We start from the raw sequence: 14,682 nt of genomic DNA on the forward strand, positions 1-14,682 counted from the left end.
AAAAAGTGGCACAGAAGTATCAATGCCGAAAAAAAGTATCAAAATTGATACTTTAGTGGCACAACGGTCACGCTGCTTTGAATGGTGGCACAATCAAAAACAGAGTACCTGTTAATTAAATGTGAGGGAAATTTTATGCAATGAGCAAAATGAGAGTGAGAGAGTAAAATGCGCCTGCTTTGTTTATCAAAACAAATGGAATTGAAACATGTTGTGGGGGGAAATTTTCCTCACGAGAGCCGCAGTGAGTGTGTGCCGAGAGAATTCAATTCGAAATGGGGAGCAAATTTCCCCTTGTGTTGGAGTTTTGCATAGCCAACAAAATCAGTTGAGTTTTTGATGCCGTTGCGGACGGAGCGTTTAAATCGATTGAAAAATAACGGTTAGCATTGAATGCTTGCTTCTAAGCTGTTTTTGCCACTCTATATGATGGTGTTCTGTTTTTATCACAAGTGAATGAAATTAAATTTTTTATTTTGGAAAAAATTTTAAAATTTTTCTTTTTGTGAGAGAAAACGGAAAATCGGAAATTGAATTTTATTGAGAAAAAGTTGTAAAAGTATGTTTTGAAAAAAATTATAATAATATTAAAAGGGATTATTGATTTTTCCTTGGTATCCCCCAATAAAAAGAGAAAAGGAATTTAAAAAAAATGTTCTGATGCCTATGAAGAAAAAAAGTGTTGTTGTTCTTATTTACTGGAGGAGATTAAAGAAAGGAGAAAAAATTGTACAAACGACAAATAAAAAAGAAAACAAATCTTTTGGTGAAAAAGTGCAGAAACCGGTTCCAAACAACTCACAGCAGAAAAAATTAACAAGTCTCGGATTTCAAACAATCGGCAAAGAGTGTGGGGAGTGTGTGTATGTTGGCTTTTTAGATATATGTGTGCAAGTTGTTGTTGTCTCTGGTGGAACTCTACGGCAATAACAACGGCGACAGTCAACAGCATCTGAAGCGGCAGCACAGATTCCAATCAACATTCAATATATTGTGTACTCTGAATGTTGTATACCGACCGAACGAACAACAAGCCAGCCGATTTGTTGTTGTTGCTGTTGCTAGTTTATTGTTGTTGTGTGTGGTTTGGCTTACATTGGCCCACAAGCCAAGACTGGACACAGCCAGCACCAAATGTTTGTAATGTAAAACTTAGCTCTGTATCAGCAGCAGTACTTATAACAAAAAAAGAACAACAACATACACTCTTACAAATACGACAACAACAACATCAACTGGGCTTAATGGATGCTGTGAGTGAGTGAGGAGTCTTGAAACAAGAATAAGAATTAAGTACAAAGTGAAAGAAGGCCAAATAACCAAACAAGAAAAAAGTTGCCAAAGCAGAAGAAAATGGCCAAGGCAAAATACTAGAAATAAATAGATAATGTGAAATAACCATAACAACAATGTCTGCTATTGGGCTTCACGATAACCCAACTTCTTTCAACACGGATGACCCTAAAATAGTTATCAGTAGAATACTTACCTTTCTACTGTATTGAAATAAAATTGTCTAATTTGTGTTTTGTTTTTTCATATTCTCTTTTAGTGTCTTTTTCGTTCGTTTGTGTCAACAACAAAATTTCCATTAACCATTGAAGAAAAGTCAAGAAAATCCTCATTCCATGGAAAAAATCTCCACCCAAAAGTTCTCAAATAAAAAACGCGATATCAAAAAGGAATGAAGCAAAATTGTAATTCATAGTTAATTATTTGTGTGAGTGTGTGATAACTGAAAAGAGCTAAACAACAGTGAAAAAGAGAGCAGGAGTGAAATAAAATTTCCCTCAAGGAAAGGAAACAAAACCTTACGAGAAGGGTTCTCTACGCCTGAGCTTAGGTGTTTTTGCCTTGCTCCAAAAAAGGCTCTCTCTCTGTAGCAGAGAAATCTATTGGTCAAAGCAAAACAAAAAGAAGAAAAAAGGAAAAAGAGAGATTTGCCTAATTAAAAATACAGTGATAAAAATCCAATAATAACAACAACAAAATAAATAAAATCAAATGATTTGAAAATAAATTCTAAAGTGTTTGAAAAAAAAAACAAATTCTCAATACTATAACCAAACAACAGAGTCGTCAGTTCACATTAAAATAACATCTCCTGTCAAATATCCTTGTTACAAAATCATTATTAAGCTCTCGCTGGGCTCTCCCAAAGTGTGGAGTTTGTGAAATCAGTGTACAAGAAGAAGAGTTTATCATCAACAACATTTTCCACAACAACAAATACAACATTACCATCACGAGTGTCTCCTTAACATTATTCCGGTATTTTGCTATTGCTGCGCCGTTCTACACTCGCTCTACTGTTGTTGTGTTTCTTTTATTGTTTTTACCATTGATGTTGGTGGTGCTGCTGTTCGCGTTCTCTGCCAAATGACTTTATGTTGAGTAAAAAAGGTCAGTATCCTGGTTATTATAGATATTCGAAGTTATGTGTTGTTGTTATTTTTCTGTTCTTTCACTTCCTTTTTGTTACCATCTTCTTTGGGTTGGATGACAAAGAAGATTCTGTATTTCTATTTTATGCAGCTATTTCTTATGGCCCGGCCATTTGGGAGCTGTCGTTTGTAGGGATTTTTCTTCTTTTTTTCCTTTGCATAAATTTCGATTTTTTTCGTTGTTATTGTTGTCGTTGTAAGGCGTAGGTTGTTAAAGCTAGCGAAGACTGTTTTAAAAGTAGGTATTATTTGTGTAGTTTTGTCACACATTAGAAATGGTTTATCGAATTGGAATTTCCTTGTTTTATCTTTTGCAAAATTTATTCAATTGTTTCAACCAATTGGAATTTAAGATAACACCGTTTGTTTTTTACATTGGCAGTTATTTCGATAAAGGAACGGAAATTCAAATTACTCATTGCGCAAAAATTAAAAATTACGTTGCATACCTATAAGAAGGTCAAAATAAAGCATGGAAAATACAAGGGGAACTACCTATATCTTGTGAAACGTTTATCATTTCTATATACCATAGAGGTGGATGGATAATATTACAGAATGGACGGGCATCCGAGATACTACAACCCTATTATCAAAGGCTAGAGATAGAAATGCGTTTGCAGACATAATAAGCAATCTTTAAACAAATATTGTATATATACGTATTTATTAAAACAAATCTATTTATAATTGTATTGGTCGCTAACATTCGGAAAACGAATTGGCAAATAAAGAAGAAGAAGAAGAATAAAGGAAGCTATATTTGCTTATACCAATTTGTTAAATGAATGATGAATGGGAGAAACTTACGAAAACCCCAGAATATGGATTAGATTATTTGTGGATGCCATGTTAGCTTTTGCTTATCAGAAAATGCTACTACAACAAAGGAATCATGGAGCATTTTAAAATCGCATAATGAGAATGAAACTCGTTTGTGTACTAGTTCAAAATCTGCTCCGGACAAGGAACTAGAAGTAGGTCTTCTGTTTATGCAGTTCCTTCCGTTCCTTTAATTCCACACTCACGTTGATCTTTCTCGTTTGTCTCGCAACAATATTAAGGAGTTCCTTTTGAGAGAAGGAGCGATCGATCCGCTCCGGGAATTGCATTACTCAGCACTAATATGTGCAATGAAATTCAATATGAATAATACCATGGCGGAAAATACATATATCGGAATTGAAAATTTTACTTTTATTGTTGCACAATTTTCCGAACCATGGATCGTTGCAATGTTGCTCAACAGCCTGCATTATCATATGATACATTAGGCGCGTAAACTAAAGGCCTCGTCACATAAAAGGATATCTGACAAACGATTTTCGTATGCTTTGACTTTTGACTTAAAGCCGGAAGAACGTGCAACTTAATGAATTAAGCCAGAAATCCTCTTATATGACGAGGCATTAAAGGACTTGACTTTGAGTGTGTTAGATAGCAGTTTGTTAGATGAATATCATTGTTAAGAAAAAGGTGCAATGTCCAATATAGTTTTAAACACATCAAAGATTTCTCAAAGTAAGCAGGATATATCAGTGGAAAACGCTGTCATTGCTGAAAGCTAAAATATCCTTTTAAGAAAAACAGCTGGAAATTAAAGAAATATAGAAACAACAGTGAATCCAAGAAGAAATTTGAAAGATAAAATATAGGAATATACATAGAGGTTATCAGTGAGAAAAAATATAATTATTGGTTTTATCAGAGAAATATTGAATTTTGAATGCAGAACTCAAAATCTTCGAAGTATTCACTCGATCGCGGCTACTGCAAGCCAGAATATCAACCATTGTTAGACATTTCAAGACACCGGGAACTTATTGGATCTCTTCTTTACATAAGTGTAAATACTTGGCCAGATAATGCAGGCAGGGTTTGAATACTAGTTGAAGCGATGTGGTACCCTACAAATGATTATTGGACCGAGCTAAAGAGTTCTAAATGTCTATAGGACATAGGACACCGTATTCTTCGTCTCAGTAATGTGTAAAAGAATAGAATCGATAGAAATTACAATTCTGGATTTAGTTTGTAATTTTGTGGAGGTTCCATTAACTGCCATGTCCCGAAATGTATAAACTAATTCGCTATAGACGCGATTTGGTCGGAAGGGTAGAAGCGACAGAAAATCCAATTCTATATTATTTTTCCAAATCAATGGAGGTCTCATTGACTAGTTCTCCAAAAAAAATGTCAGAAGCTTTTAAAGAGGTATTGTGGTCACGAGAATTGTTAAATGACATGATGATGAAGATAAGTGAAGCAATCATCATTTACGAAGAAAATCAAAGCAGTTTACGAATGATCAAGAACAAAAAACTCAGCAATATAACGAAATACATCGATGCTAAAACATACATTGTAAAGAATCAGATCAAGTCAAACCGTATCTAATGAGATGACAAATATGATGACCAAGCCTTCTATTTTTTGCCCAAACTTAGTTTAAGTTCGAAGATGGGTTATATCGGTCCACTCCTTCCGGTACCTCCCCCACAAAAGTTCGAAAATGTTCGGAAAATTTGTGCGCACGATAACTCTTGAAGGGAGTAACCGATGTGGCCCACACTTTGTACATCGTGAAATTTCTACCAGACTTAGATGAAGTTTAAATATGGACTCAATCGGTCCACTTCTTCGGGTACCTCCCACACAAAATTTCGGAAAAGTTCAGTTTAGGACCTGCTCTCGAATCGCTTTGATTTTTGTTGTAACAACCTGTATTCGCCCCCCCATACGACGGTACAAATTTCATAAGGGGCAAGTCCATACTTCCTGAGAAAATAGCGTGAAAGGTGCAAAAACCCCCTATGACACCGTGTGTAGTGGTTGGAGCGCAAGATAAATCTCGAACGGATCTGCCAATTCGGTCCAAAATTTGGCCTTGGTAATATTTTGTCCAAACATAGTTTAAATTCGAAGATAAGCTATATCGGTCCACTAATTCAGGTACCTACCCCACAAAAGTTGAAAAGTGTGCGGAAAAATTGTGCATACGATAACTTTTGAAGGGAGTGACTGATGTAATCCATACTTTACACATCCTAATATATCTACCAGATATAGATCAGCATCGAATGTGGACTATATTTTTCTACTACTTCTGGTACCTCCCACAGAAAATTTCGGATAAGTTCACTTTAAGACCTGCTCTCGAATCACTTTGACGTTTGTTAAAGTGATTTGCATTCGCTACCTCCATTACAACGGTAAAAGTTTTTTCAGGGTCAATTCCATATTTCTTGGGAAAACATCTCGAATGATGTAAAAAACCCTATGTCACCATATGTGGCGGCCGTCATAACTCTCGAACTGTTCTACCGATTTGGTCCAACATTTGGTCTTCGTCATATTTTATCCAAACTTAGTTTCATGGGGCAATACCGGTATACAACTTCCGGTACTTCTCCCCAATTTTTAAAAAATTTCACTAAAATGCTAGGACGAACGTTGGATCTCCTCATATTTTTTCAAAATTTAGTTTAACTTCTAAAATGGCCCATACCCTAAGGGTACCTCTCTCACAAAAGTTCAACATTTGCGTCTTGCTGCAGTTAATTCCTAATCCACATTTTTGTCGGCAAGTTAAAATGTTCAAAAAGGGCCATAAAATTCTGAAGATACCCTAAATACATTCGATCTGTGCGTAGATGAAAGTTTCACTTCACATTGGCTGAGGGTATATCTCTGTCGGCAAAGCCTACTGACACTTTTTTACTTGTTTTTGTTTGTTTTATTTATTGCTTGAAGATTCAATCTCATGTGATTGCTTAAGTCTGGAGTACTTTACTTTATTAAAAGTTGTTTCAATTAATTCCTCATTGAAATATGAATTCTTTAGCTTTCCATTTGATACTGTCGTGTTTCGTGTCACGCGTGTTCATTATTATTTTATTTGGGGTCCAGTGTCGATATGTCACCACTTTTGTTAACTATTTATGGTGATTTTTAACTTGTTTTTAATAATCTTTAATTTTAACTTAATAGGAATAGGTAGGCATTGTTAACATTGGCAGCTGATAGAAATCGCGAGACGACAGATATCGTTTTTGGTGAAATTTTGACCATTGGAAATTTTTTGGAACAAGCACAGTATGTTGTATTGTCTGATGAGGATATTGTTGGATATTGTTCTGTATTTGGAAGATTTTTCGAAACCGAAATTGATATTGCAGGGGGAAGGCTTAGACATTCCGCTTTCAGCGGCAGCCTTAACAGCCAAAATCAGGTTTAAATAAGAAAAATATTTTCTATTCCTTATGGCCACATTGGAATTGATAATCATCTTAGAAAAGTTAAAGACATCATAAATAAGAACGAAGAAATACAATAAGATATAAATATTGATGGAATTTCCTTATTCAAAAGTTCCCGAACCCAAATGTGGGGTTCGAAACTGGGAAACTTTTTCTTGTAGGAATATATGTGGGTTATACCAAGCCATTATGTGTAAAAAAGTCTTATGTATATTTTATTAAGGAAACACATTTGCTGGAAAACTGATTAATTTTAAACGATAAGAATATTAACATAGTGTTTGCGGTTTCAATGAAATAATTTCATGAAATTAGGAGTTCTTAGATCAAGTTCCGAACTACGGCAATTTCATAAAATTACTTTAGAATGGTTCTTGATGTAAGAACGCCTATTTTCATGAAATTATTTCATTAAAATCGCTTTAGAGTGGATCGGGACTAACATATAGCTTCTAGTGGCACTTTAATTTACGATTAATACTTTAGATCCTGAAAATATGCAAAGCCAAATGTATAAATAAAATAAATTAAAATTCGATCTTAAAGTAACATGGAAAATTCTGAATCGTATCGCCAAACACAAAACACTGGAAAGGATTACAAAAGAAAATATATCGAAAACATCGTCAGAACTGGTGAAATTATGAACAAATTTCTCAAGGAGTTTTCATGGACATCATCAATTAAAAGGCCACTGAATTCCTTTCATCTGTTCAAATAGGAATTACCTGTAAATGTATGAAAAATCCTAAAGTATTGAAGTTTCTATGTAGAGAGTCATAAATGAGATGTAATAACGTGACTTTCATGGGAATTTTGTTAAGTATCAGATACAGCTATAGAAGTACATACTAATTTACAAGATATCGATGAATAAAAAATCCCATGAATGAAAGAAATTGGTCTGAGAATTCAAAATCCTTTTGGGAGTTTGCTCTTCTGGCCTAATACCATCAATTCCATTTGGAATTTTTCACCACCCACACAATATTGGCCGGGAAAGTGGACTTGGCTGGTACCGTTATAGGAGAACTTTATTTTCACCCATGCAGGCACGCAACAACCTCTAACAAAAACTGCAATCAGTAGAAAATAGTGTGGCCCTGACAAAATTCCTTCGAAAATCCTAAAATTAATAGATGAAGAAACTTGCGAACTTATTTAACCATGTTAGCCTATGCCAGCAAGATTTACCATTTCGAATAGATTTCATACAAAATTAGTGTAGGGAATAATAGACGAATGCATGTCGCGATCGTGACAATAAACTGCAACATCTGTTTAGTGTCACGACAGTGACACGCGCCCTTCGCTATAAAAAATCTTTCTACGAATAATTCTCTCCAAAATATAAAAGAAATGCGAAACCATTGTGGGGACGTTCCAGTTTGCTTTAAGGAAGGTATTGGAAAGCACTTTTTTCAATACAAACTTTGAGCCTGAAGTAAAAAGATGGAGAATTGAGCTAACTGGATATACATTAGGGTTATGACTTTTTTACAACCTCATACCCCAGCATAATATTTTGATGAGTTTTACCTAATATTACATAAAATCTTAATTATAAAGGTTTCGATAAAAAAGTTTCCGCACAAAAAGCTTTTGAAGTTTTTATTTATTATAACTTTGGACAATTTTTTGAAGTCTCTGTCAGCGATATATAACTGAAAACAAATTTAAGCGCCACACAACACAGACATTAAACAAACATTTATTGTTTATACTTATTTAACACATTGTTGAACTTTTCTCTAAATTGTAGATCATTCTCATCTAGAAAAAGGTATTCACATTTTGCTTTGATAGCAAATAATTGTGTGATAATAATTGAAGTCAATGCATGACTATATCGAACAAATTTGCTATAAAAGTTCTGTGCGTATCTACGTCACTTAAAGCATTCCTATACATAACTTGTTGGTACTTTTTTTAAACGTCGATTTTTATATTTTAATTTCACGGGACATATGGAAACGTTTTTCTATCGCACAAGTATTTCAGGTGTTCGAATTGAATGATAATTGTCAGTTGTATAAATAGACGACGACGGAAAATGTTGACATTATCGCAATTGATTATCGGGTGAGTTGCTGCTAATAATTCGTCGATAGAATTACCCACATTCTGGTAGGTTATATGAAGTGCCATAAAGATTGTTGTGGGTAGAATTGTTAACCTTCAAGTAAAAAATAAAAAAGAAACGAGACAAAAGAAATTTTGTTTATTTACTTTGATATTGATACCTGACCAAGCGATATACAACAGAATGTTGTCAATATTTATTTTTGCATCGAATATTTAAATTGCAACGTAGTGAATTTCACATTTTATAACTCCAACTTGGACATTTTTTATTGTTAGATTATCCTTATTCAACTTCTTTAATGTAATGGCCCTCTGATAATGACATCCCTAAATTTTAACCAACATTTTGGTGTTAAGGGTAAATTCCTGAACATTTGAAAAACATATTTTACCAACCGACCACATACATCAGAAATAAATTCCGTTACAACCGAACAGAAACTAAAACCAGAAATCCCCACAATGTATGTCTGTCTGTTTGACTTCACTTTCGATTTGTTTTAATGGCCCATTTGGGTAACATCCGAAACGAGAATACCCAAGCATAGCGACAACACTTCATGCCAAGTCGGGGGCAATATCAATAAATAACAAAATGTAATAAACACTTTTCGCAACTACTGCTGCTGATAGTCAGTCAGCAGCTCCTCCCTGTATCATTTATTGTTTCGGCGATCTAAACAAAATCCGATGATTCGTTACAAAACAGAATATAATTGACACTAACCAGGACTGGGACATTTTATTGCCTCCCACCCAAATAAAATAATGGCAACCAAAAACACTTGGCAAAAGACAATGACAAAGAAGAGAGAAAGAAACCCTAAAAAACAAGCAAATACACATAAATTGTGTATAACGACAGTTTTGTCCTGCCGGCTGCTGGCTGACTGACGATGTTTCGAGCAGTAAAAAGGAATTCAAAAAACAGAAATAGAGACTTTTTCAACGTTAAAGTTACTTTTCTTGTGAGCGGAAAGATAGACAGACAAATCATATCAGGGATGTCAAAATAGACATCAGCTGGTTTAATGCTGTTTCCGCAGCCACCCTCCAGCACCGCAAACAAATGTGAATTCCATGAAAGAGGAAAACTTTAACAACCAAAACACAACCAGGACCGAGAGAGAGACATCGAATTGAAACACATGATTTGACAGTTAAAACCCAAAAATGAGAGCCAGCCACAAAACAAACTCCCTTCTCTTAGATTTATGGTTGGCATTCGATTCACTACCACCAATTCCATAAGGAAGAGATACACACATCACTTACCACCCACCCACACAGTCTGGGACGCACGCACAAACTCCAAGCTAGCCCAACATGACACTTGAAATGATGTCTGGATGAATGATAAACGGCTTTGTAAGTTTTTTTGCAATCACACAATAATGGCACGCACAAATTTCCTTCTTCCTTGGCAAAGGAGTGGAGGGGTTTGAATTAATAACAACACAACAAGACATCTAGGGAGTAGAGAAAGAAACACAAAACTCCTTCAATTTGAACGCAAAAACACAATCACAAAGTCCTACTCATCCTACCAAAAATGAACGATGAAACGCAGTCGTTTTATTTCCAAGATGAATAAATTATTCAAGAAATTGTCAGACGAAAAGTAATATAAAAGACAAAGGATAGCAATTAGAAAACAAGATGTGTTTTTGCGCTCCTACAGGAAAGCTAACAATACTCTGGAAGAGAATAATGAAGATGTTCGTGTTGCAGAAAGATGTTATGGAGGGAGATATTTGAATGGCTTGTTTGGTTTCCTTACTTTATTTCAGACAGGAAATGAGTTGTGAAATGTGATATTTTTTAGAAAGAAGAATACGAATTCTGACTTACAGAATATGTAGAAGACTTTTTTAATTAGTGTAGGAAGGATTTGATGTGTTAAGTACATGTTAAATAATTAAAAAATCTCAGAAAGTTCTATTTTTGAAATGGAGTAACCTACTCGTAGATCATTATAATATTTTCTTTTTAAAATGGAAATGAGGACATTAAAGTGCTTATCGCTCCGCTAACAACCAAGGTGATATATATGTATAATATCCGACCCGGTCCGCGTTGCTTTCCCTTGAAACAGTTTTATGTTACCCTTCAGTCACCAATTGTATTTTTCTTTCATCTCTAATAAGTCGGGACCTGCAAGTGATTATAAATAAAAAATCTTCAGAAATGTTGGTGTTGATATGCAATTTTTGCATACCGCCAAGAAACTGATAACTTGAGGTACGCGTTCATTTTATCTGTTGGAATAGTATAACTGGAAGTGTTTGTCTGGAATCTAAACGTGAATTGCTTCTTAAATCCTTCAAGAATCCCTATGCATCTAGGGAATTTTTATGCGTCATGGTACATTCGTTCCAGATGGTAACTTCTATTTAATATTGTGTGTGCCCTTTATTCAAATGAATGTCCAGTGACAACTTAAGGGCCAACTGTGCGTCCTTCCACCTACTTATAATGTATCTTATATGTATATCTGATGAAGTTATAGCTATCAATATGTTGCCTTCTAATCTAACACTTGCTTCCCAATAACACCAACGCTTCGTTATGCATATCATCTGGTATTTCCATTGAATTGTAACATATTTAAGAAAGTCGGGTCTTATGGCTAAAATTGTACCCAGAGTCGGGGAAACGGACACCTTCGTAAATTTTACATATATAGCGCATTTCAAAAAATAGGGCACACGGGATAACCCGCTCCTACGGTATTCAACAAAATATATAGCCTATTTCCACCATTGGACATCCCTGTACATCATCGGAAAATGACATGGAAATCGGTTTAGAAGTTTTGGAGATACAAAATATTAAAAAAAGTGAGCGTGGTCGGGTCTTAAAGCCACAAATAAGTGCCTAGGGTCGGAAACACAACCACCCTTGTCTATCGAATTAATTTTCAAACCCCGCCCTGCCGAAATTCAATTATTTTCACCAGGGTCACAAATAAGGACCTAGGGTGGGGGACATGATCACCATTGCAAAATAACTAACTGAATAAAAAATAAATGGTAAAATAGGCTCCCGTTAATCGGATCAGTAGTTTCAGAGATATAACATAGTTGAAAATGTGGGCGTGGTCGGTACTTTAGGCCCCAAATAAATATTTAGGGCCGGAGATTCAACCACCGTTGCCCTTAAACTAATTTTCTAACCGATAAGTTCGTAAGTTTTGCAAAAATAACGTTTTTAAAAAATAGGACCTAGGGGAGGTGCCCCGCCCCCTCCGAAATTCAATCAAATATTTAACCTATTTTCACCACTGGTCATCCCTATACATTATCTGAAATTTTCAGGAAAATCGGTTTAGTAGTTTCAGAGATATAACGTATTTAAAAAGTGGGCGTGGTCGGGTCTTTAGGCTCCAAATGAGTACCTAGGGACACACCAACCATTGCCTCCCAAAGTAATTTTCTCACCGATACGTTCGCCAGTTTTGATAAAATAGCGTTTTTAAAAAATAGGGCACAGGGGTGACACCACTTGGTTTTACATGGTTGAAATACTCAGGAAATGTCGCCAATATTACTGAGGGGTTATTAGCCACCGTTTAAAATTTGCTGATGTTGCCTGCCGAGGAATCAAACCCACGACCTTCATCGTGCAAGGCGGGTGTGCATACCATCGCACCACGGTGGCATATATGTATGTTTTTTAATTTTCTATTTCCATTTCAACAAGGATTTACCAGTCCCTCGGTCACATGGGGTCGAAACTGGAACTAACTGCGAGATCCAACCAGAAGTCTCTTTTCTGGTACCGCAGGAGGAGAATTGGGAAATAAACTCTCCACACCATCGAAGATCTTCTACGATCATGTCGAGGATACTTTCTCACAAAAATGGGTTGCCGTTCATCAGCTCCAAAGCGGAAGAGGGGAATAGGCCTCGCTCTCAACAGTGAGAAAGCTACTACCATGCAATTGTAGTGATTAGACTGCTCCATCATTGTAACACTTGTGTTATTTCTTTTTTCTCCCTATTCACTGATCGTGCCTAACTTATCACTCACTGAGCGATCAATCCCGATTTTTATGGAATTAAAACTGGTAATAGTGACAACTACGAAGTTTGGCCGGAGACTTTTTCTGGTGAAAGATAGACCTAATCCCCCTACCAAGAGGGAAGAGAAACCAATACGGTTGATCTTCAAATTGGTGCCTGTTAGTTAGACCTGGAATCTCTGTGAAGGGCAAGCACTATCTAAGAATCCTCTAGGTAATCCTGCTCCCGTGCAATGGTGCACCATGGTTTGAGCCGTCAAGGCGGGAAACATGTAAAACTTCTTGACGTCACGTCCCGTCTATTTTCGCTATAGTAAAAATCTTATTTTTTCGGAAGGGTATTTTACAAAAAAAGTCCAGCAGCGTCTGACTCATGGTGGGCGGCTTGCTGGTCTGCGTGTAACTTCAGGAGGGGCGGAAGCGATACAAGTTTTTCGCTTTCATTAACATTAAGATCGAGACCAGTAAGATCTTAATTATGGCATACTGGAACACGAAACTTTTTATTTATTGATCCCCTGGCCTGACATACTGAAATTGCGTCCAGGCTAATACTGCATCTGCCTCCGTCCTATTAAAACCTAGGAAGTCTTGAAAAACGATATCAGTTTTGTCGCCACTTAGGTGAATATGAAGGTCCAGACTTGTCCTGGTTTATACGGGTCTCGTTCTGAACGCAGTTCTCATAATGATTCTGCGTCAACCTTGGCATGACCTCTCTGCTTACATAGACAATCATGGGATCACAAAACATAACTTCACATCGGGCTGTACTGAGATAATGGCTTCAAGTTTGCAACCAATTACAATGATTTCCAACAACTTAAACGATGAAGTAGAAGAAAAAGGAGCAAACAACCCCCTTCAAACCAGCGGAATGACAAAACGTACACCGCCCAAGCTTGCAATGCCACAGCGAGTTTCTTTCAAAAAAGGAAAAAGAAGGGAGATCAAAACTGAAAAGATGACGATCAATATATTGCGCGTCTAAAACTTTCGTTAAACTGGGAAACAAGCTACGCGGGATGAACTCGACAGCGAGTGACGTGAAAAATGTCCACAAAACCTCAGGGATAATCTTATGCAGGCGGTGGCCATATACCAGGGAAGCAATTGCTCTGAGCAAAGTTGTGAGAGCGAACCACGAAAACGAAAATTACGATTCAATCCAGCGTTTCGTACTTCACCGAAATCTTGAAGAAAATGAAAACCTCCATCAAACCTGTGGAAAGTGGAGTGGCAAAAAAAAGAGAATCCACAAAACCAAAGACGGTAATGAGCTAGGAAAAGGAGATGGTCACGCCTTAAAATTGCAAAGTGCCATTAAATCTTCACTCGGTGAAATTGTCGTAGTACAAGCGCAAAAGAAGAAATTCGTGGTGCACGCAGAAAAATTTATGTTATAAATATGTTTGGATCCAAACAAATATTTGTTTGGGACTGATTGCAAACAAATATATGTTTGGATCCAAACATAATTTGTTTGTATCCAAACAAATATATGTTTGCAACATTTTGTAACATATCTCAATTTTGTTTGTTTGGGTACCAACTTATTTTTTATGTTAGAACATATTTTTTATGGGTGGAGAGAGGATTTTTGCCAAAGAGAGTAACAACTGGGCTCTCGCGGCTGCGGAATGCTGGTTTATAATAAAGAATTGTGTGTATGGTGTAGTAGGAGATGCAGAAGCTTTGGTAGTGTGTATGCGGTAAAACATGTGTGTTTCGTTCTTTGTTTTTGTTAACCAACGTAGCAAGAGAAGAGGAAAGAAAAAAAGGTATTAATTATGTTGTTCTTTTTTCTTCAGTTGTCTAAATACAATACTTGGGTAAAGTGAGTGAATAAATCAGTGTTTTGTCTTTTCTT

The 14,682-nt window shown here is 36.1% G+C and overlaps 1 protein-coding gene across 5 annotated transcripts in view; it reads left to right on the forward strand.

Moving 5' to 3' along the window:
• Positions 1 to 321: 321 nt before the first annotated feature.
• Positions 322 to 14,682, forward strand: part of Prosap (SH3 and multiple ankyrin repeat domains prosap) — a 450,787-nt gene continuing 436,426 nt past the window's right edge. For 2 of the 5 annotated variants that reach the window (XM_073988549.1, XM_073988555.1), the window contains exons 1-2: positions 322 to 559; positions 1,553 to 2,403. The gene's annotated coding sequence lies outside the window, so the exon portion shown is untranslated. Of the gene's footprint in view, positions 560 to 900; positions 1,258 to 1,552; positions 2,404 to 14,682 lie in introns of those variants that run through there. The other 3 variants (XM_073988550.1, XM_073988551.1, XM_073988553.1) reach the window with 3 other exon arrangements.

The sequence above is a fragment of the Musca autumnalis genome, unplaced genomic scaffold, assembly GCF_047663935.1.
Source record: "Musca autumnalis isolate F117 unplaced genomic scaffold, ASM4766393v1 scaffold_5, whole genome shotgun sequence".
Classification (NCBI taxonomy): Eukaryota; Metazoa; Arthropoda; class Insecta; order Diptera; family Muscidae; genus Musca; species Musca autumnalis.